At 42.1% G+C, this 21,439-nt stretch overlaps 1 protein-coding gene across 9 annotated transcripts in view; it reads left to right on the forward strand.

The window, feature by feature from the left end:
• The window catches only part of KCNMA1 (potassium calcium-activated channel subfamily M alpha 1), a 940,359-nt gene that overhangs the window by 166,039 nt on the left and 752,881 nt on the right, over positions 1–21,439 (forward strand). The window lies entirely within an intron of this gene.

The raw sequence follows: 21,439 nt of genomic DNA on the forward strand, positions 1-21,439 counted from the left end.
ACAAATATGGTTACAACATAAGTAAATAACAGTTACACATCAGAATTGTGTTTGACAATACATCAAAACAAAACAAAGGTCAGGGATGAACTAGATACATTCCCAATGTTTACAATGAGTTGTGTACATACAGTCATATATTTGGCATATCAAGATAACCAGGATTTAAGTATTTACTGATACTAGCTGGAATGCAAGAATTTAAAAAAAGATAGAAAAAGATTAGATTGAGAAAAAAATAAACAGACACAATCAGAACTAAATACATTTTATGGCCCCATTATTAACCAGAGTGGCCGCTCCTGACTAATAATGCCCACGTACAAATTAACCCATTCAGACCTCACAAGGCACTGCAAAAACAGAGACAGATATTGCTTATTATTTTCAACAGTATTAACCCCTAATCTGATGCCCCCAACATCGCCGACACCTACATACTTTTTGTTAACCCCTAATCTGCCACCCCCAATGTTGCCGCAACCTACCTACATTTATTAACCCCTAATCTGCCGCCACCAACTTCGCCACCACTATATTAAAGTTATTAACCCCTAAATCTAAGTCTAACCCTAAACCTAACACCCACTAACTTATATATAATTACAATAAATCTAAATAAATATTCCTATCATTAACTAAATTATTCCTATTTAAAAATAAATACCTATAAAATAAACCCTAAGCTAGCTACAATATAACTAATAGTTACATTGTATCTAGCTTAGGGTTTATTCTTATTTTACAGGCAAGTTTTTATTTATTTTAACTAGGTAGAATAGTTATTAAATAGTTATTAACTATTTAATAACTACCCAGCTAAAATAAATACAAAAGTACCTGTAAAATAAAACCTAACCTAAGTTACAATAACACCTAACACTACACTATAATTAAATAAATTAACTAAATTAAATACAATTAAATAAATTGCATACAATTAGCTAAATTAAATTAAATTAGCTAAAGTACAAAAACAAACAAACACTAAATTACAGAAAATAATAAACAAATTACAGAAATTTAAACTAATTACACCTAATCTAATAGCCCTATTAAAATAAAAAAGCCCCCCAAAAAAGGGCAGTTAGCTCTTTTGCCGCCCAAAGTCCCTAACCTAAAAATAAAACCCACTCAATACACCCTTAAAAAACCTAACACTAACCCCCTGAAAATCGACTTACTGGGAGATGTCTTCATTTAATAACTACCCAGCTAAAATAAATACAAAAGTACCTGTAAAATAAACCCTAACCTAAGTTACAATAACACCTAACACTACACTATAATTAAATAAATTAACTAAATTAAATACAATTAAATAAATTACATACAATTAGCTAAATTAAATTAAATTATCTAAAGTACAAAAACAAACAAACACTAAATTACAGACAATAATAAACAAATTACAGAAATTTAAACTAATTACACCTAATCTAATAGCCCTATTAAAATAAAAAAGCCCCCCAAAAAAGGGCAGTTAGCTCTTTTGCCGCCCAAAGTCCCTAACCTAAAAATAAAACCCACTCAATACACCCTTAAAAAACCTAACACTAACCCCCTGAAAATCGACTTACTGGGAGATGTCTTCATCCAAGCCGGTTCGAAGTGGTCCTCCAGACGGGCAGAAGTCTTTATCCAAGCTGGGCAGAAGTGGTCCTCCAGACGGGCAGAAGTCTTCATCCAGACGGCATCTTCTATCTTCATCCATCCGGCGCGGAGCAGGTCCATTTTCAAGACATCCGACGCGGAGCATCCTCTTCTGGTGACGAATAAAACAGAATGAAGGTACCTTTAAGTGACATCATCCAAGATGGCGTCCCTTAGATTCCGATTGGCTGATAGAATTCTATCAGCCAATCGGAATTAAGGTAGAAAAAATCCTATTGGCTGTTGCAATTCTGTTTTAGTCGTTGCCAGAAGAGAATGCTCCGCGTCGGATGTCTTGAAGATGGACCTGCTCCGCGCCGGATGGATGAAGATAGAAGATGCCGTCTGGATGAAGACTTCTGCCCGTCTGGAGGACCACTTCTGCCCAGCTTGGATGAAGACTTCTGCCCGTCTGGAGGACCACTTCTGCCCGGCTTGGATGAAGACATCTGCCTGTCTGGAGGACCACTTCGCCTGGCTTGGATGAAGACGTCTCCCGGTAAGTCGATCTTCAGGCGGTTAGTGTTATAGTGTATTGGGTGGGTTTTATTTTTTTGATTAGGGTTTATGCGGCAAAAGAGCTAACTGCCCTTTTAAGGGCAATGTCCATCCAAATGCCCTTTTCAGGGCAATGGGGAGCTTAGTTTTTTTTAGATAGTATTTTATTTGGGGGGTTGGTTGTGTGGGGGGGTGTTTTACTGTTGGGGGGGTATTTTTTTTTAAAGGTAAAAGAGCTGATTACTTTGGGGCAATGCCCCGCAAAAGGCCCTATTTATTTTGGGGGGGCTTTTTTATTTTAATAGGGCTATTAGATTAGGTATAATTAGTTTAAATTTCTTTATTATTTTCGGTAATTTAGTTTTTTTTTGTACTTTAGCTAATTTAATTTAGTTTAGGTAATTGTATTTAATTTAGTTAAATTTTCAACTGATAAAAGCTTCTGAAACATTTAGGAATATTCAGGCTACATCTTCAAACCTTTGTTATGTTTCGGAACGTTCTAAATATCTTGACAAACTGCAAGATTTTGCTAATGAAGAAGGGAAATGGGGTGCGGTATTTGCAAGGAGAACCGCGTATTTAACCCTCCTATAAAAGGAGGTTTATAATATGGGGTGGGGGGTAGGAGGGTGGTAGGATATACATGAGAAGCCTGTAAAACATCTGAGTAATTTCTATGTATGTCGATCACTAGCATCTGTAAGAGATTGCAATTGGGTCGGCTACTATAGTTGATTGCTTGAACGAGGTAGGTGAGGGCTCATTATGTCTCTGTGTATGGCCTTATAAGCATATGAATAGCTATAGGGAAAGTAGAGAGAAATTAACTCTAAACTAGAGTATTAACCTTGAACTAGCTGACTATATGGGTATTCCTTATCCAGAGTATAAAAATTTAGAACAAAATATATGAGACTATATAGACTATAGTTAGTTCCATTATAGCGGTATCAAGCAATATGCGGTTATGAGAGATTAGAAGCTAACAGCAAAAATGATAAGGTTTGTCAGGTACCCCATAAGCAGTTAAAATTTCCAACAGGAAAACTTGGTATAACAGGTATGTATGTATAGGTATAGAGAGAAACTATATGGAGAGTATAGTTTAGCTGAGGAAAATGTGGCTCATCTATCTACTTTAATTACACAAGCCTTGGGTATATAGATGTTGCAGGCCAAAGTATATAGAAAAAAGACTATGAACTAAAGGACACCCAGTAACTAAAACTTATATCTAGAGAGAACTGCTAAATTAGAGCTACTCTCAATGTGTTATACTTGGGGCACAGAGATAATGTCTTTACATATGGTAACAATATTAAGAATATAGAGAGGCAAATAGTAAACTGTTCACAACAATTGGCGATGTAGCTGGATTAACCGTATTAAACTGTAACCTAGTTCTAAAATATATTAAATACCTTAATCCACTGCAATCATTGGGACCCAGGAAACAAGAATAGCAAGGAGCACAGCTGTTACATTAATAGCTACAGAGATTCAAAACTACGGATCTTCATAGGAAAGTATCAATCAGATGTTTTGCAAAGTAAATATGTACAGGTTTGAAACACTGCATAAGCAAGCTAAGACTCCCTCCAGTGGTGAGAGTTAGCAATTACATCCTCTACCAGTGAGCAACAATTGAACACTAAACCAAGAACCACGATCTGTAAAATAGGACCGTGCCACTTAGTAAAATATCAAGCATATGAACTTCTAAAACATTCATCCCTTCAGGTACTCCTATGACATGATATAGCATCAAAGCCAGATGTAACAGCATAGCTCAGATGCAAACTACCTTTGTAAGCCAGAACATGGTTAAGTTAAATAGAGCACATTTATGCAACAGTCCCATTGTAAAGAGATATAACCAACATAGATAAATTGTCCACATTGAGTGCAGGTATTCCCATGAATGATGCCCCATCATATAAATAATCATTCCTTAAGCAAACAAAGCAGGGATCGTTATGAGCATACAAGTATGTGAATAAAGGTAGCAGATACGATAGCAGTCATTCACCTTCACCCCACGCAACATTCTTAAACTTTAAGACAAACAAGTATGATAGGATAAGGTATACAGGGAACAGTAATAATAAAAAAGGTGATTAGCATTGTATCCTGCCTAAAACACAGGGCTAACGGTGTGTGTGGACCAGGTGTATTGCCAACATTCAAACAAGTCTTTCTAATAACCAATATCTCCATTAGATCCACAAAGAGCATAATGGGCTTAAGGATCTATCGGATAGTTCATCTAGCCGATGCCTCTAGGAGTTGTTAACTCTGAACCTAGTGATGGACCTGCTCTGTTCTCTTCCACCGCAACAGCAGGTAGGTGATCTCCCTCCAGGGTCTCCCTAACAAACAGCCATGTTAGTGAGTAAAGGTATTTCCCAGCCCTAAGTTTATTTAATTATTTATTTAATATTATTAGTGTAGTGTTAGGTGTTAGTGTAGTGTAACTTAGGTTAGGTTTTATTTTACAGGTAAATTTGTATTTATTTTAGCTAGATAGTTATTAAATAGTTAATAACTACCTAACTATTTAATAACTATTCTACCTAGTTAAAATAAATACAAACTTGCCTGTAAAATAAAAATAAATCCTAAGATAGCTACAATGTAACTATTAGTTATATTGTAGCTAGCTTAGGGTTTATTTTACAGATAAGTATTTAGTTTTTAATAGGAATAATTTAGTTAATGATAGGAATATTTATTTAGATTTATTTAAATTATATTTAAGTTAGTGGGTGTTAGGTTTAGGGTTAGACTTAGGTTTAGGGGTTAATAACTTTAATATAGTGGAGGCGACGTTGGGGGCGGCAGATTAGGGGTTAATAAATGTAGGTAGGTGGGTTAGGGACGGCAGATTAGGGGTTGATAATATTTAACTAATGTTTGTGAGGCGGGAGTGCGGCGGTTTAGGGGTTAATATGTTTATTATAGTGGTGGCGACGTTGGGGACGGCAGATTAGGGGTTAATAAGTGTAGGTAGGTGGCGGCGACATTGGGGACGGCAGATTAGGGGTTAATAAATATAATTTAGGTGTCGGCGATGTTGGGGGCAGCAGATTAGGGCCTCTATTTACCAAAGTCTGGCGGTCCTGATCCGACAGTGCGGATCAGGTCCGCCAGACTTCGCTGAATACGGAGAGCAATACACTCTCTGTATTCAGCATTGCACCAGCAGCTCACAAGAGCTGCTGGTGCATTGCCGCCCCCTGCAGCCTCGCGGCCAATCAGCCGCCAGCAGGGGGGTGTCAATCAACCCGATCGTACTCGATCGGGTTGAATTCCGGCGATGTTTGTCTGCCTGCTTAGAGCAGGCGGACAGGTTATGGAGCAGCGGTCTTTGTGACCACTGCTTCATAACTGCCTGGAGGCTCGCCAGAAACACGGGGCATCAAACTCCATTTGGAGCTTGATAGATAGGCCCCTAGGGGTTCATAAATATAATGTAGGTGGCGGTGGTGTCCGCAGCGGCAGATTAGGGGTTAAAATTTTTAATTTAGTATTTGCGATGTGGGAGGGCCTCGGTTTAGCACTTTAGTTATGAGTTTTATGCTACGGCGTTGTATCATAAAACTCTTAACTACTGACTTTAAATGCGTTCTCTTGACGGGGTAGGCTGTACCGCTCACTTTTTGGCCTCCCAGGACAGACTCGTAATACCGGCGCTATGGAAGTCCCATAGAAAAAAGACTTTACGAAGTTTACGTAAGTCGTTTTGCGGTAAGGCCAAAAAAGTGTGCGGTCACCCTAAACCTTCAAGACTCGTAATACCAGCAGGCATAAAAAAGCAGCGTTAGGGCCTCTTAACGCTGCTTTTTTACCCTAACGCACAACTTGTAATCTAGCCGCTTGTTTTTACTAGCTGAACTTACTGAAAACACAGTTAGCGTTTGCTAGAAGCATTTTCTCTAATACATATGTATTGCAGACATTATGCTAATCAAAACAGTAAATAGTTTATGTAAGCATTGTATATGAAAATATGCAGTCATACATAGTAACTGAAAAGCAGTCTATGGGGCATATTTATCAAGCTCCGTATGGAGCTTGAGGCCCCTTGTTTCCGGCGAACCTTCAGCCTCGCCAGAAACAGGAGTTATGAAGCAGCGGTCTAAAGACCGCTGCTCCATAACTTGTCCATCTGCTCTGAGGCGGCGGACAGAAATCAACCCGATCAAATACAATCGGGTTGATTGACATCCCCTGCTAGTGGCCGATTGGCCGCAAATCTGCAAGGGGCGGCATTGCACCAGCAGTTCACCAGAACTGCTGGTGCAAAGATAAATGCAGAGAGCATATTCTGTCGGCATTTATCGATGTATAGCGATGTGCAGCGGACATGATACGCTACTTTGTATCATGTCCGCTCGCACATTGATACATATGCCCCTGTAAGTCTTTTCATTTTAGCAGTTAAAGGACCATTAAGTACAGTATAATTGCATAATCAACAGCTGCATTAGAAAAAAAACAATGCATCTAAATTTTAAACAAGTAGTAGATCCCCCCCCCCGAAATTTCAAAATGTATTTAAATTTGCTGTCTCCCTGTATCATGTGACAGTCATCAACCAATCACAGACTCATGTACATATACACTGTGACTTCTTGTATATGTACGTGTGTGTGTATAAAAGACTGTGCACAATTAGATCATTTAAATCATTTGGAAAGCCTCTTAAAATTGCATGATCCATCTCAGGGTTCTTCAAACTTTTTTTCCCAAGACCCAGTTCAATGATACTTTATACCTTCATGACCCCATTTTTTATGCTTAGTCTGAAAATCTCTGAATTTAGATTCAAGATAGCTGCAAAAAAGTGAATAAAATGTGTATATACTTTATTCCCGATTGTCAAACTTGAAAGTGTTGTAAAAGGTAATAACACAGATCATAGACACTCTCATACAACTCAAACACACACCACACACACTCTCATACAAAACACACACATACACTCTCATACAACACACACACACACTCTCATACAACACAAACACACCACACACACTCTCATACAAGACACACACACCACACACACTCTTACACCACTCACACACACACTCTCATACAACACACACACACTCTCATACAAGACACACACACCACACACACTCTCATACAACACACACACACCACACATACTCATATACAACACACACACACCACACACACTCTCATACAACACACACACTGTCATACAGCACACACTCTCCACACACACTCTAATACAACACAGACACTCTCATACAACACACCCACACTCTCATATAACACACACACTCTCATACAACACACACACACTCTCAGTAAACATGGTGTTGCGACCCAATAATGGGTCGCAACCCATACTTGGAAGAACCCTGATCTAGGAAACATAAACGTTTAATTTATTTTTTATTTAATTGTCCCTTTAATACATACTTCAATGTTGGTGCTCACTTGTTTCAAATCCAGTTATTTCTCTTGTTAAGTGTATCCAGTCCACGGATCATCCATTACTTGTGGGATATTCTCCTTCCCAACAGGAAGTTGCAAGAGGATCACCCACAGCAGAGCTGCTATATGGCTCCTCCCCTCACTGCCATATCCAGTCATTCTCTTGCAACTCTCAACAAAGATGGACGTAGTAAGAGGAGAGTGGTGTATTATAGTTAGTTTTTTAACTTCAATCAAAAGTTTGTTATTTTTAAATGGTACCAGAGTGTACTGTTTCATCTCAGGCAGCATTAGAAGAAGAATCTGCCTGTGATCTTAGCAGAAGTAACTAAGATCCATTGCTGTTCTCACATATTCTGAGGAGTGAGGTAACTTCAGAGAGGGAATGGCGTGCAGGTTTTCCTGCAATAAGGTATGTGCAGTTAATATTTTTCTAGGGATGGAATTTGCTAGAAAATGCTGCTGATACCGGATTAATGTAAGTAAAGCCTTAAATGCAGCGATAGCGACTGGTATCAGGCTTATTAATAGAGATACATACTCTTATAAAAGTGTAATATAAAACGTTTGCTGGCATGTTTAATCGTTTTTATATATGTTTGGTGACAAAACTTATTGGGGCCTAGTTTTTTTCCACATGGCTGGTTTGATTTTTGCCTAGAAACAGTTCCTGAGGCTTTCCACTGTTGCAATATGAGTTGGAAGGGCCTATTTCTCCAACATAGGTGTGTCCGGTCCACGGCGTCATCCTTACTTGTGGGATATTCTCCTCCCCAACAGGAAATGGCAAAGAGCCCAGCAAAGCTGGTCACATGATCCCTCCTAGGCTCCGCCTACCCCAGTCATTCTCTTTGCCGTTGTACAGGCAACATCTCCACGGAGATGGCTTAGAGTTTTTTAGTGTTTAACTGTAGTTTTTATTATTCAATCAAGAGTTTGTTATTTTGAAATAGTGCTGGTATGTACTATTTACTCAGAAACAGAAAAGAGATGAAGATTTCTGTTTGTATGAGGAAAATGATTTTAGCAACCGTAACTAAAATCCATGGCTGTTCCACACGGGACTGTTGAGAGCTACTAACTTCAGTTGGGGGAACAGTATGCAGTCTCTTGCTGCTTGAGGTATGACACATTCTAACAAGACGATGTAATGCTGGAAGCTGTCATTTTCCCTATGGGATCCGGTAAGCCATGTTTATTACGATCATAAATAAGGGCTTCACAAGGGCTTATTAAGACTGTAGACTTTTCTGGGCTAAATCGATTCATTATTAACACATATTTAGCCTTGAGGAATCATTTTATCTGGGTATTTTGATATAAGAATATCGGCAGGCACTGTATTAGACACCTTATTACTTAGGGACTTTCCCAAAGCATAAGCAGAGCCTCATTTTCGCGCCGGTGTGGCGCACTTGTTTTTGAGAGGCATGGCATGCAGTCGCATGTGTGAGGAGCTCTGATACTTAGAAAAGACTTTCTGAAGGCATCATTTGGTATCGTATTCCCCTTTGGGCTTGGTTGGGTCTCAGCAAAGCAGATACCAGGGACTGTAAAGGGGTTAAAGTTTAAAACGGCTCCGGTTCCGTTATTTTAAGGGTTAAAGCTTCCAAATTTGGTGTGCAATACTTTTAAGGCTTTAAGACACTGTGGTGAAAATTTGGTGAATTTTGTACAATTCCTTCATGTTTTTTCGCAATTGCAGTAATAAAGTGTGTTCAGTTTAAAATTTAAAGTGACAGTAACGGTTTTATTTTAAAACGTTTTTGTACTTTGTTATCAAGTTTATGCCTGTTTAACATGTCTGAACTACCAGATAGACTGTGTTCTGAATGTGGGGAAGCCAGAATTCCTATTCATTTAAATAAATGTGATTTATGTGATAATGACAATGATGCCCAAGATGATTCCTCAAGTGAGGGGAGTAAGCATGGTACTGCATCATTCCCTCCTTCGTCTACACGAGTCTTGCCCACTCAGGAGGCCCCTAGTACATCTAGCGCGCCAATACTCCTTACTATGCAACAATTAACGGCTGTAATGGATAATTCTGTCAAAAACATTTTAGCCAGAATGAACACTTGTCAGCGTAAGCGCGGCTGCTCTGTTTTAGATACTGAAGAGCATGGCAACGCTGATACTAATATCTCTGAAGGGCCCCTAACCCAGTCTGATGGGGCCAGGGAGGTTTTGTCTGAGGGAGAAATTACTGATTCAGGGAACATTTCTCAACAGGCTGAACTTGATGTGATTGCATTTAAATTTAAGTTGGAACATCTCCGCATTCTGCTCAAGGAGGTATTATCCACTCTGGATGATTGTGACAAGTTGGTCATCCCAGAGAAGCTATGTAAAATGGACAAGTTCCTAGAGGTGCCGGGGCTCCCAGAAGCTTTTCCTATACCCAAGCGGGTGGCGGACATTGTTAATAAAGAATGGGAAAGGCCCGGTATTCCTTTCGTCCCTCCCCCCATATTTAAAAAATTGTTTCCTTTGGTCGACCCCAGAAAGGACTTATGGCAGACAGTCCCCAAGGTCGAGGGAGCGGTTTCCACTTTAAACAAACGCACCACTATACCCATAGAGGATAGTTGTGCTTTCAAAGATCCTATGGATAAAAAATTAGAAGGTTTGCTTAAAAAGATGTTTGTTCAGCAGGGTTACCTTCTACAACCAATTGCATGCATTGTCCCTGTCGCTACAGCCGCATGTTTCTGGTTCGATGAGCTGATAAAGGCGGTCGATAGTGATTCTCCTCCTTATGAGGAGATTATGGACAGAATCAATGCTCTCAAATTGGCTAATTCTTTCACCCTAGACGCCACTTTGCAATTGGCTAGGTTAGCGGCTAAGAATTCTGGGTTTGCTATTGTGGCGCGCAGAGCGCTTTGGTTGAAATCTTGGTCGGCTGATGCGTCTTCCAAGAACAAGCTACTTAACATTCCTTTCAAGGGGAAAACGCTGTTTGGCCCTGACTTGAAAGAGATTATCTCTGATATCACTGGGGGTAAGGGCCACGCCCTTCCTCAGGATCGGCCTTTCAAGGCAAAAAATAAACCTAATTTTCGTCCCTTTCGTAGAAACGGACCAGCCCGAGGTGCTACGTCCTCTAAGCAAGAGGGTAATACTTCTCAAGCCAAGCCAGCTTGGAGACCAATGCAAGGCTGGAACAAGGGAAAGCAGGCCAAGAAACCTGCCACTGCTACCAAGACTGCATGAAATGTTGGCCCCCGATCCGGGACCGGATCTGGTGGGGGGCAGACTCTCTCTCTTCGCTCAGGCTTGGGCAAGAGATGTTCTGGATCCTTGGGCGCTAGAAATAGTCTCCCAAGGTTATCTTCTGGAATTCAAGGGACTTCCCCCAAGGGGGAGGTTCCACAGGTCTCAGTTGTCTTCAGACCACATAAAAGGACAGGCATTCTTACATTGTGTAGAAGACCTGTTAAAAATGGGAGTGATTCATCCTGTTCCATTAAGAGAACAAGGGATGGGGTTCTACTCCAATCTGTTCATAGTTCCCAAAAAAGAGGGAACGTTCAGACCAATCTTAGATCTCAAGATCTTAAACAAGTTTCTCAAGGTTCCATCGTTCAAGATGGAAACCATTCGAACTATTCTTCCTTCCATCCAGGAAGGTCAATTCATGACCACGGTGGATTTAAAGGATGCGTATCTACATATTCCTATCCACAAGGAACATCATCGGTTCCTAAGGTTCGCATTCCTGGACAAGCATTACCAGTTCGTGGCGCTTCCTTTCGGATTAGCCACTGCTCCAAGGATTTTCACAAAGGTACTAGGGTCCCTTCTAGCTGTGCTAAGACCAAGGGGCATTGCTGTAGTACCTTACTTGGACGACATTCTGATTCAAGCGTCGTCCCTTCCTCAAGCAAAGGCTCACACGGACATCGTCCTGGCCTTTCTCAGATCTCACGGATGGAAAGTGAACGTGGAAAAGAGTTCTCTATCTCCGTCAACAAGGGTTCCCTTCTTGGGAACAATAATAGACTCCTTAGAAATGAGGATATTTCTGACAGAGGCCAGAAAAACAAAGCTTCTAGACTCTTGTCGGATACTTCATTCCGTTCCTCTTCCTTCCATAGCTCAGTGCATGGAAGTGATCGGGTTGATGGTAGCGGCTATGGACATAGTTCCTTTTGCGCGCATTCATCTAAGACCATTACAACTGTGCATGCTCAGTCAGTGGAATGGGGATTATACAGACTTGTCTCCGAAGATACAAGTGAATCAGAGGACCAGAGACTCACTCCGTTGGTGGCTGTCCCTGGACAACCTGTCACGAGGGATGACATTCCGCAGACCAGAGTGGGTCATTGTCACGACCGACGCCAGTCTGATGGGCTGGGGCGCGGTCTGGGGATCCCTGAAAGCTCAGGGTCTTTGGTCTCGGGAAGAATCTCTTCTACCGATAAATATTCTGGAACTGAGAGCGATATTCAATGCTCTCAAGGCTTGGCCTCAGCTAGCGAGGGCCAAGTTCATACGGTTTCAATCAGACAACATGACAACTGTTGCGTACATCAACCATCAGGGGGGAACAAGGAGTTCCCTAGCGATGGAAGAAGTGACCAAAATCATTCTATGGGCGGAGTCTCACTCCTGCCACCTGTCCGCTATCCACATCCCAGGAGTGGAAAATTGGGAAGCGGATTTTCTGAGTCGTCAGACATTGCATCCGGGGGAGTGGGAACTCCATCCGGAAATCTTTGCCCAAGTCACTCAGCTGTGGGGCATTCCAGACATGGATCTGATGGCCTCTCGTCAGAACTTCAAAGTTCCTTGCTACGGGTCCAGATCCAGGGATCCCAAGGCGGCTCTAGTGGATGCACTAGTAGCACCTTGGACCTTCAAACTAGCTTATGTGTTCCCGCCGTTCCCTCTCATCCCCAGGCTGGTAGCCAGGATCAATCAGGAGAGGGCGTCGGTGATCTTGATAGCTCCTGCGTGGCCACGCAGGACTTGGTATGCAGATCTGGTGAATATGTCATCGGCTCCACCTTGGAAGCTACCTTTGAGACGAGACCTTCTTGTTCAGGGTCCGTTCGAACATCCGAACCTGGTTTCACTCCAGCTGACTGCTTGGAGATTGAACCAGTGATGTGCAGTCACTAGAGGCAGGTGAGGCAGTGGTTCACCTCTCATATGGGCAAAAATATTTTTTTTTTTTATTGACTTTAAAAAAAAAAAAAAAAATGTATTTTTTTTTCCCCAGCATTTTTTTTTTTTTTTTTTATCCCCAGCATTTTTATTTTTTTTCACAGCTATATGTTGTGCAATGAAGAGGCACAAGCAGGTCTGCCCACCATTACACAACATGCTGCGCCATCTACTGGATGAAAGTGGTTAAGATCATTGCATGGCCCATTAACTGCTTATTTGAGGCAGTCCTATTTGGGCTGAACCAATCCAGTGAGAGGCATTAGTAAATGGAACTTAAAGTTGGGGCTGGATGTTAAATGACATAAAATAAAACAAAAACGGAAAAAAACAACTTTCATTTATTTTGTTGCTGTCCTGTGAACCTGCTAGCTTTGCTAAAGTGAAAAAGAGAGTTCTGTTCTTCCCCTCTAAGTGCAGTGGAATGTGCCACTGTCACTTCCTGAATCCTTACAGAGCAGGAAGAGAGAGGCACAGAGAGCACTGTTTCAGCCCCATCTTATTAAAGTAAGATTTTACTGAAAAGGATTCTGTTAGTGAAAATGATAATTCAATGAATGTGGTTTAGTGTTTTTTTACTCTTTTACAGCAAAGGATCGTTTTTGTATTTTGTTTACTCAAACTTTACACCCACTAACTTAGCAGCTTGCCTCTGTACTGCACACTAATGTATGGTCTCATTTAGTTATAGTCTCACTTAGCTATAGTCTCACTTAGTCTCTGTAGCTTTGCTGTTTTATTACTTAAAAATGCAGTGGTCCCTCTCCCCCCCCCCCCCCCCTTGTATGTGTCTCTCTCTCTATCCATCTCTCTCCTTATGTGTTGTTCTCCCCCATGGTCTCTTTCTCTCTCTGTCTCTCTTCCTCCCCCTCAGACTCTCTCATCCCTTATGTGTCTCTAACCCTCTGTGTGTGATTGTGTCTCTCTCTAACCCTCTGTGTGTGATTGTGTGTCTCTCTCTATCTCTATCTCTAACCCTCTGTGTGTGATTGTGTCACTCTCTAACCCTATGTGTGTGATTGTGTCTCTCTCTCTCTCTCTTTCTCTCTAACCCTCTGTGTGTGATTGTGTCTCTCTCTAACCCTCTGTGTGTGATTGTGTGTCTCTCTAACCCTCTGTGTGTGATTGTGTCTCTCTCTATCTCTATCTCTAACCCTCTGTGTGTGATTGTGTCTCTCTCTAACCCTCTGTGTGTGATTGTGTCTCTCTCTCTCTCTTTCTCTCTAACCCTCTGTGTGTGATTGTGTCTCTCTCTAACCCTCTGTGTGTGATTGTGTCTCTCTCTAACCCTCTGTGTGTGATTGTCTCTCTCTCTCTCTCTCTCTCTCTTTCTCTCTCTCTATCTCTCTATCTCTAACCCTCTGTGTGTGATTGTGTCTCTCTCTAACCCTCTGTGTGTGATTGTGTCTCTCTCTCTTTCTCTCTAACCCTCTGTGTGTGATTGTGTCTCTCTCTCTCTCTTTCTCTCTAACCCTCTGTGTGTGATTGTGTCTCTCTCTCTCTTTCTTTCTCTCTCTAACCCTCTGTGTGTGATTGTGTGTCTCTCTCTTTCTCTCTCTCTAACCCTCTGTGTGTGATTGTGTCTCTCTCTCTCTCTTTCTCTCTCTCTAACCCTCTGTGTGTGATTGTGTCTCTCTCTTTTTCTCTCTCTCTAACCCTCTGTGTGTGATTGTGTCTCTCGCTCTCTCTCTAACCCTCTGTGTGTGATTGTGTCTCTTTCGCTCTCTCTAACCCTCTGTGTGTGATTGTGTCTCTCTCTAACCCTCTGTGTGTGATTGTGTCTCTCTCTCTCTTTCTCTCTCTCTAACCCTCTGTGTGTGATTGTGTGTCTCTCTCTCTTTCTCTCTCTCTAACCCTCTGTGTGTGATTGTGTCTCTCTCTAACCCTCTGTGTGTGATTGTGTCTCTCTCTTTCTCTCTCTCTCTCTAACCCTCTGTGTGTGATTGTGTCTCTCGCTCTCTCTCTAACCCTCTGTGTGTGATTGTGTCTCTCGCTCTCTCTCTAACCCTCTGTGTGTGATTGTGTCTCTCGCGCTCTCTCTAACCCTCTGTGTGTGATTGTGTCTCTCTCTTTCTCTCTCTAACCCTCTGAGTGTGATTGTGTCTCTTTCTTTCTCTCTCTCTCTCTAACCCTCTGTGTGTGATTGTGTCTCTCTTTCTCTAACCCTCTGTATGTGATTGAATCATTGTGTCTCTCTCTCTTTCTCTCTCTCTCTAACCCTCTGTGTGTGATTGTCTCTCTCTCTCTCTTTATTTCTCTCTCTCTCTAACCCTCTGTGTGTGATTGTGTGTCTCTCTCTCTTTCTCTCTCTAACCCTCTGTGTGTGATTGTGTCTCTCTCTCTTTCTCTCTCTCTAACCCTCTCTGTGTGATTGTGTCTCTCTCTCTTTCTCTCTCTCTAACCCCTCTGTGTGTAATTGTCTCTCTCTCTTTCTCTCTCTCTCTAACCCTCTGTGTGTGATTGTGTCTCTCTCTCTTTCTCTCTCTCTAACCCCTCTGTGTGTAATTGTCTCTCTCTCTTTCTCTCTCTCTCTAACCCTCTGTGTGTGATTGTGTCTCTCTCTCTTTCTCTCTCTCTAACCCTCTGTGTGTGATTGTGTCTTTCTCTCTTTCTCTCTCTCTCTAACCCCTATGTGTGTGATTGTCTCTCTCTCTCTCTCTCTCTCTCTCTAACGCCTCTGTGTGTGATTGTGTCTCTCTCTCTTTCTCTCTAACCCTCTGTGTCTCTCTCCCCCGTCTGTCTCTCCCTCTCCCCCCGAATGCTTTTCTGTGTTTCTGTCTACCTTTTATTTATTTAATTAATGAATTGATAGTGCCACCTGATTGTGTGGCTTTATTTAAAGGGGTGAGGCCAAGCGCCCCACCATCTTTAAATTTCACCAGCCGCCACTGGATCAAGACATTTTTATATTTACTGCATAATGAAAGAATCTATAAGCATAATTTGCAGCATTAAAGTAAAAAGTATGTTTTAAACATATTTTAATGGGCATGGATTTCTAGATCTCATAATCAGAGCAAGCATTGTGTTATCTGGCAAGAGTTTCTGTTACAATCCTTTTAGACTAAAATCAGATGTTTACTAAGTTGACCAGTTTTCCAAGACACCATTTAAAGGGACATGAAACCCATATCAATCCCATATGCAAATTTAAATAACTTTCCAATTTACATCTAATATCTATTTTTTTCATTCTTTTGATATCCTTTGTTGAAAATCATATCTAAATATGCTCAGTAGCTGCTGATTGGTGGCTGCACATAGATACCACATGTGATTGGCTCACCCATGTGCATTGCTATTTCTTCAACAAAGGATATCTAAAGAATGAAGGCGTATCCTAGCCACTGCCTCACCAGCCTCTGACGTCACTGCACGTCACTGGATTGAACGCTTGATCTTATCGAAGCGAGGGTTCTCAGATTCTGTTATCGATACTCTTGTTCAGGCCAGAAAGCCTGTAACTAGAAAGATTTACCACAAAATTTGGAAAAAATATATCTGTTGGTGTGAATCTAAAGGATTCCCTTGGGACAAGGTTAAGATTCCTAAGATTCTATCCTTCCTTCAAGAAGGATTGGAAAAAGGATTATCTGCAAGTTCCCTGAAGGGACAGATTTCTGCCTTGTCTGTGTTACTTCACAAAAAGCTGGCAGCTGTGCCAGATGTTCAAGCCTTTGTTCAGGCTCTGGTTAGAATTAAGCCTGTTTACAAACCTTTGACTCCTCCTTGGAGTCTCAATTTAGTTCTTTCAGTTCTTCAGGGGGTTCCGTTTGAACCCTTACATTCCGTTGATATTAAGTTATTATCTTGGAAAGTTTTGTTTTTAGTTGCAATCTCTTCTGCTAGAAGAGTTTCAGAATTATCTGCTCTGCAGTGTTCTCCTCCTTATCTGGTGTTCCATGCAGATAAGGTGGTTTTACGTACTAAACCTGGTTTTCTTCCAAAAGTTGTTTCTAACAAAAACATTAACCAGGAGATTATCGTACCTTCTCTGTGTCCGAAACCAGTTTCAAAGAAGGAACGTTTGTTGCACAATTTGGATGTTGTTCGCGCTCTAAAATTCTATTTAGATGCTACAAAGGATTTTAGACAAACATCTTCCTTGTTTGTTGTTTATTCTGGTAAAAGGAGAGGTCAAAAAGCAACTTCTACCTCTCTCTCTTTTTGGATTAAAAGCATCATCAGATTGGCTTACGAGACTGCCGGACGGCAGCCTCCCGAAAGAATCACAGCTCATTCCACTAGGGCTGTGGCTTCCACATGGGCCTTCAAGAACGAGGCTTCTGTTGATCAGATATGTAGGGCAGCGACTTGGTCTTCACTGCACACTTTTACCAAATTTTACAAGTTTGATACTTTTGCTTCTTCTGAGGCTATTTTTGGGAGAAAGGTTTTGCAAGCCGTGGTGCCTTCCATTTAGGTGACCTGATTTGCTCCCTCCCTTCATCCGTGTCCTAAAGCTTTGGTATTGGTTCCCACAAGTAAGGATGACGCCGTGGACCGGACACACCTATGTTGGAGAAAACAGAATTTATGTTTACCTGATAAATTACTTTCTCCAACGGTGTGTCCGGTCCACGGCCCGCCCTGGTTTTTTAATCAGGTCTGATAATTTATTTTCTTTAACTACAGTCACCACGGTACCATATGGTTTCTCCTATGCAAATATTCCTCCTTAACGTCGGTCGAATGACTGGGGTAGGCGGAGCCTAGGAGGGATCATGTGACCAGCTTTGCTGGGCTCTTTGCCATTTCCTGTTGGGGAGGAGAATATCCCACAAGTAAGGATGACGCCGTGGACCGGACACACCGTTGGAGAAAGTAATTTATCAGGTAAACATAAATTCTGTTTTTAGTGCTTTTCTGTGCAGCTAAAAATACTGACAGAGACATTCAGCTTCTTCCTGCATGATACAGGACATCTCTGAAGGGCTCAAAAGGCTTCAAAGTCGTGTTTGAGGAGGGTAACAATCACAGTAGACTGTGGCAGTTGTTGTGACTGTGTTTAAAAGACGTTTTTGTCATTTATTATTCTGTTTTTGTTATTAAGGGGTTAATCATCCATTTGCAAGTGGGTGCAATGCTCTGCTGACTTGTTACATACACTGTAAAAATTTTGTTAGTGTAACTGCCTTTTTTCACTGTTATTTCAAATTTTGTCAAAATTTGTTTCTCTTAAAGGCACAGTAACGTTTTTTATATTGCTTGTTAACTTGCTTTAAAGTGTTTTCCAAGCTTGCTAGTCTCATTGCTAGTCTGTACAAACATGTCTGAAACAGAGGATACTTGTTCATTATGTTTAAAAGCCATGATGGAGCCCCATAGGAGAATGTGTACTAAATGTATTGATTTCACCTTAAACAGTAAAGATCAGTCTTTATCTATAAAAGAATTGTCACCAGAGGGGTCTGTCGAGGGGGAAGTTATGCCGACTAACTCTCCCCACGTGTCGGACCCTTCGCCTCCCGCTCAAGGGACGCATGCTAATATGGCGCCAAGTACATCAGGAACGCCCATAGCGATTACTTTGCAGGACATGGCTGCAATCATGAATAATACCCTGTCAGAGGTATTATCCAGATTGCCTCAATTGAGAGGCAAGCGCGATAGCTCTGGGGTTAGACGAGATACAGAGCGCGTAGATGCTGTAAGAGCCATGTCTGATACTGCGTCACAATATGCAGAACCTGAGGACGGAGAGCTTCAGTCTGTGGGTGACGTCTCTGAATCGGGGAGACCTGATTCAGAGATTTCTAATTTAAAATTTAAGCTTGAGAACCTCCGTGTATTGCTTGGGGAGGTATTAGCTGCTCTGAATGACTGTGACACAATTGCAGTGCCAGAGAAATTGTGTAGGCTGAATAAATACTATGCAGTGCCGGTGAGTACTGATGTTTTTCCAATACCTAAAAGGCTTACAGAAATTATTAGTAAGGAGTGGGATAGGCCCGGTGTGCCCTTTTCCCCACCTCCTATATTTAGAAAAATGTTTCCAATAGATGCCACTACACGGGACTTATGGCAGACTGTCCCTAAGGTGGAGGGAGCAGTTTCTACTTTAGCAAAGCGTACCACTATCCCGGTTGAGGACAGTTGTGCTTTTTCAGATCCAATGGATAAAAAAATTAGAGGGTTACCTTAAGAAAATGTTTATTCAACAAGGTTTTATTTTACGGCCCTTTGCATGCATTGCGCCTGTCACTGCTGCAGCGGCATTCTGGTTTGAGGCCCTGGAAGAGGTTATCCATACAGCTCCATTGACTGAAATTGTTGACAAACTTAGAACTCTTAAGCTAGCTAACTCATTTGTTTCTGATGCCATTGTTCATTTGACTAAACTAATGGCTAAGAATTCCGGATTCGCCATCCAGGCGCGTAGGGCGCTATGGCTCAAATCCTGGTCAGCTGATGTGACTTCAAAGTCTAAATTACTCAACATTCCTTTCAAGGGGCAGACCTTATTCGGGCCTGGTTTGAAATAAATTATTGCTGACATTACTGGAGGTAAGGGTCATACCCTTCCTCAGGACAGGGCCAAATCAAAGGCCAAACAGTCTAATTTCCGTGCCTTTTGAAATTTCAAGGCAGGTGCAGCATCAACTTCCTCTGCTTCAAAACAAGAGGGAACTTTTGCTCAATCCAAGCAGGCCTGGAAACCTAACCAGTCCTGGAACAAGGGCAAGCAGGCCAGAAAGCCTGCTGCTGCCTCTAAGACAGCATGAAGGAGCGGCCCCCTATCCGACAACGGATGTAGTAGGGGGCAGACTCTCTCTCTTCGCCCAGGCGTGGGCAAGAGATGTTCAGGATCCCTGGGCGTTGGAGATCATATCTCAGGGATATCTTCTGGACTTCAAAGCTTCTCCTCCACAAGGGAGATTTCACCTTTCAAGATTATCTGCAAACCAGATAAAGAAAGAGGCATTCCTAAGCTGCATACAAGATCTCCTTGTAATGGGACTGATCCATCCAGTTCTGCGGACGGAACAAGGACAAGGGTTTTATTCAAAAAAGAGGGAACCGTCAGACCAATTTTGGATTTAAAGATCCTAAACAAATTCCTCAGAGTTCCGTCATTCAAGATGGAAACTATTCGAACCATTTTACCCATGATCCAAGAGGGTCAGTACATGACCACAGTGGACTTAAAGGATGCCTACCTTCACATTCCGATTCACAAGAATCATCATCAGTTCCTGAGGTTTGCCTTTCTAGACAGGCATTACCAATTTGTAGCTCTTCCATTCGGGTTGGCTACAGCCCCAAGAATTTTTACAAAGGTTCTGGGCTCACTTCTGGCGGTCCTAAGACCGCGAGGCATAGCGGTGTCTCCTTACCTGGACGATATCCTGATACAGACGTCAAGCTTTCAAATTACCAAATCTCATACAGAGATAGTTCTGGCATTCCTGAGGTCGCATGGGTGGAAAGTGAACGAAGAAAAGAGTTCTCTATCTCCTCTCACGAGGGTTTCCTTCCTAGGGACTCTAATAGATTCTGTAGAAATTAAAATTTATCTGACGGAGTCCAGGTTATCAAAACTTCTATATGCTTGCCGTGTTCTTCACTCCATTCCGCGCTCCACGGTGGCTCAGTGCATGGAAGTAATCGGCTTAATGGTAGCGGCGATGGACATAGTGCCATTCGCGAGCCTGCATCTCAGACCGCTGCAATTATGCATGCTCAGTCAGTGGAATGGGGATTACACAGATTTGTCCCCTCTACTAAATCTGGATCAGGAAACCAGAGATTCTCTTCTCTGGTGGTTATCTCGGGCCCATCTGTCCAAGGGTATGACCTTTCGCTGACCAGATTGGACAATTGTAACAACAGATGCCAGCCTTCTAGATTGGGGTGCAGTCTGGAACTCCCTGAAGGCTCAGGGTTCATGGACTCAGGAGGAGAAACTCCTCCCAATAAATATTCTGGAGTTAAGAGCAAAATTCAATGCTCTACTGGCTTGGCCTCAGCTAGCAACACTGAGGTTCATCAGATTTCAGTCGGACAACATCACAACTGTGGCTTACATCAACCATCAAGTGGGAACCAGGAGTTCCCTAGCGATGTCAGAAGTCTCCAAGATAATTCGCTGGGCAGAGACTCACTCTTGCCACCTGTCAGCGATCCATATCCCAGGTGTAGAGAACTGGGAGGCGGATTTTCTAAGTCGTCAGACTTTTCATCCGGGGGAATGGGAACTCCATCCGGAGGTGTTTGCTCAATTGGTTCTCCGTTGGGGCAAACCAGAATTGGATCTCATGGCGTCTCGCCAGAACGCCAAGCTTCCTTGTTACGGATCCAGGTCCAGGGACCCAGAAGCGGCACTGATAGATGCTCTAGCAGCGCCTTGGTTCTTCAACCTGGCTTATGTGTTTCCACCGTTTCCTCTGCTCCCTCGTCTGATTGCCAAAATCAAACAGGAAAGAGCATCAGTGATATTGATAGCCGCTGCGTGGCCACGCAGGACCTGGTGTGCAGACCTAGTGGACATGTCATACAAGGTCCTTTCAATCATCCGAATCTACTTTCTCTGAGACTGACTGCATGGAGATTGAACGCTTGATCCTATCAAAGCGTGGCTTCTCCGAGTCAGTAATTGATACCTTAATACAGGCACGAAAGCCTGTCACCAGGAAAATTT

This window comes from Bombina bombina, chromosome 9, assembly GCF_027579735.1.
Source record: "Bombina bombina isolate aBomBom1 chromosome 9, aBomBom1.pri, whole genome shotgun sequence".
In the NCBI taxonomy this organism is placed as follows: Eukaryota; Metazoa; Chordata; class Amphibia; order Anura; family Bombinatoridae; genus Bombina; species Bombina bombina.